This window comes from Melanerpes formicivorus, unplaced genomic scaffold (assembly GCF_026170545.1).
Source record: "Melanerpes formicivorus ecotype bairdi unplaced genomic scaffold, bMelFor1.0.p_v2 SCAF_16, whole genome shotgun sequence".
In the NCBI taxonomy this organism is placed as follows: domain Eukaryota; kingdom Metazoa; phylum Chordata; class Aves; order Piciformes; family Picidae; genus Melanerpes; species Melanerpes formicivorus.
This window is the reverse complement of record NW_027142368.1, coordinates 16098224-16101448: the sequence shown is the minus strand read 5'-3', so window position 1 is coordinate 16101448 and position 3225 is coordinate 16098224.

Genomic DNA, 3225 nt, shown 5'->3' with positions numbered 1-3225 from the left:
AAAGAGAGAGAGAGAGAGCCAAAAGCAAGGGGCAGAGCCCTAAAGCCATCCCATAGGCTTCAAGTCCTTCCCCTTTGCTTAGCTTATAGAGAGCAGGGTTTTAATGCAAATGCAAATGAGACAAGGGCTTGCTTTCTTCAAGGGCAAGGGAGAGGTGGGGGAAACCCAAATTGTCTCCTCAGTGTATCATGCATAATTTTGAAAATGGAGCGAGTTCTGCAGTGGAAGCCAACTGATGAATGGGGCCAGGCCACACACAGACACGCAGGGATGGAAGTACAAGAGACTGGGTTGGCATTATCATACCGGGGGCGCCGGGGAGGGGGAGCAGGGCACTACCAGTGCGGCCCTGCTCGGTATCAATTATTATTATTGCTGTCACCGACACATACCTGCCGTGCCTGTCGCCTAAAATCACGCACCCAACCCGAACTCACTGCCTTTGTAGTTGATCCCAAGGGAAAAGCTTTCTCCTGTTTCCTCAGTCCCCTTTTTTCCCCCCTGGCCTACATGGTTTCACTGCACACCAGCATTTTAAAGGAATGGGGGTCTCCCTGCTGCCCCATCTGCCAAACCTCTGCTTTTCCTTTCCTTTTCTCCTTTTTATCTTTTTTATTTTTTACATCTTTCATTTCACTTTGGAGGTTCTGCCCTCCAGAAGGGGCACAGAGGTGGCAGGGGACAGGACGAGGCTAATCCAAGCGGCAGTGCACGCTGGGCAGCCCGCACTCGGCACTCCACCCCCACCACCGGCTCGCAGCCACCCAGAAGAAAAATATCCCAGCAGAGCAGCAAAATGGTGGCCGGAGCTTCCTCCAGTACCTACAGGGAGATGAATTGAGGGGGGGGAGGGAGGTGCCGACAGCCGCCGGAGCCTGCCGGGGCCTCATCCGACACGCTGTGCTGCCAGGACAGCCTGTCCACGCGTGACGCGCAAGAGCAGGGCCCCACCGTAAATAACTTCTGCTGCCCGGCTGGACAGCCTGTACCTGAAAACACTTCATTTTGCCTTGTTTTTAATAAATAATAATTTTAAAAGGATCTTTTGAAATCCTTTTTGAGGGGCTGACAGGGGAGCTGGGGGCCCGCTGGAGAACACCAGCGCTGAAGCCAGGGCACCGCTGCATGGGAGGAATTGATTTGTGCTGCACCAAAATGGAGTGTGGAGAAGTCAGGAAGGCCACAAACCGGGGCTGGCGCTGCCTTCTGTCTGCCCACCTTTCCCGACCACAGTGCTCAGATAACCATCAGCCCTGGTGCCTTAGCATCACCTGGGTGCAGCAGCCATGGCGGGAATTGGTGGTACTCATGGCAGCAGTCAGCAGGCCTCAGGGCAGCGGAAGGGTCCCCCGGCCGTGCAGGCTATGCCGTGTGATGAACATGCCACAGAGGACACGGCGTGGTGGACACGGCACGGAGTCACACAGCATCTCTCGGACTCGCAGATTGCGTTGGGCTGGAAGGGACGCGGTGCCAAAGATCACAGGGCACACTGTTACACAGTTGTGTTTACGTAACCCCTGCGTGAAATACCTGCCCGTCTCCCCCAGCTCACCCGTTTGCTTGGCCATTTGTCTCCATTTTGTCTTTGCCTGTTAGGAGGATGTCAGGGGCCCTGGGGAACCTCAGTTCCCCTTGTGCACCACAGCCTGTGGGTCCAAGCTGGATGGTTTCTCAGTGAGGAAGCTGTGCCCTGCCTGCGTCCCTCCGCCTGTCTGTTGTGCTTCAGACGCAGATACGTACTTCTGTTTTCACAACCTGACTTTGCCAGGGAGGTTTTAATTTTTAATGAAGAAACATGCCATGACCCTGCACTCCAGGACTGGAATTCAGCCTGCTTGCTATGCACAGCAAGGGGACCCTATCTAACTGACATCCCTGCACCCCAGCACCTTCCTAGGAAGCAGCTGCTTTGTGGGCACAGGGAAAGCCCACGGGGGAGCTGGTGCCAGTCCCCTGGATCGTGCCAGCTCTTTGCCTTCAAATATTTGTTCCTGGCCACGTTGCCCAGTTCTGCCTAGAAGCCGGGACACCCTCTCCCATCCCCACGCAGCACCCACGCCTCCGGCATCTTCGCCCTCCCAGCTGGGCTGGACTCGGTGGGGGGATTCTTTTCCCCCCTTTCAGCATGAGGCCGGTGTTTCATTCATAAAAGCTGCCCGGCGGGGCGCGGGGCTGCCCGGCGGGCGGTGCCGGCGGCGGGGAGCGGCGCTGGCCCCGGGCCCGGGGAGCCCCCGGCGGGCGGGGCGGCGCGGCCGCAGGAAGCGGCCATTAGCGGGAGCCAATGGGGGCGCCGGGCTGTTACCAGGCGGATCGGGCAGATCTCGGCTCGCCCGGTCCCGCCGACACAAAGGGGACTGGTCAAAAGTGACACAGCCGTCGGCACCAGGCCGCCCCCCTTCTCCACGCACGTCCCGTTGACAGTTCTGGGCTCCGCCTCTACCGCACCGGGCGGCCCCGCACCTGCCCGGGCCGGGGGTGGTCCCGCCCCCGCCGCTACCTGACCGCTCGGCGGCAGTGCTGCGGCGGCAGTGAGGCTCCGGGAGCGAGGCTCCGGGAGCTCCCGGGAGCACCTGAGCCGCCCTCAGGCCGTACTCCACGTTGCCGGCTCCCGCTGCCCCGGCAGCAGCCTCGGCGCCGGCCGTAGCCTGGGGATGCCTGCGCTGCTCCCCGCCCGCCTGCCCCGGGGTGCGTGTTTAGAGGGCGTGCTGCCTCCTGCCCCGCCGCCTAACGCGCTCAGCCCGCGGCCCTCCCCGCCGCGGCCCTCCCGGGGGCGGGTTGCGCGATGCTGCTGCTGCTGTTGCTCCCGCAGCCGCCGCCGCCTCAGCAGCCGCTCATCGCCCCCAGGGGGCTTCCGACGGCGCTTCCTTCCTGCCTGCCTTCCCCGCCTCTCCCCTCCCCGCGGCGCCCGCTGCCGGGGACGCCGCTCCCGGCCGGCACTTTCTCATGATGTCATCCCGCGCCGCCGCGCCGGCCCCGCTGACAAAGGGCAGGCAGTCGGCCCGCCCCGACTGCTGCGCGCTCCTGTGCGCGGCCCTGCCGCGGGTGCGCGCATTCCTAGCGTGCCGCCCCCGCTGTTCGCCGTAATTCGTCGGAGAGCCACGCGAGCAGAAGTTGCTGTGGGCGCACCGTCGGGGGAACGACCCCCTCCACATGATCAGGCGCAGGCAGGGCTCCGCAGAGCGGATTAAAGCGGCATAAAGGGGCGGGGGTCAGCGGGCAGCA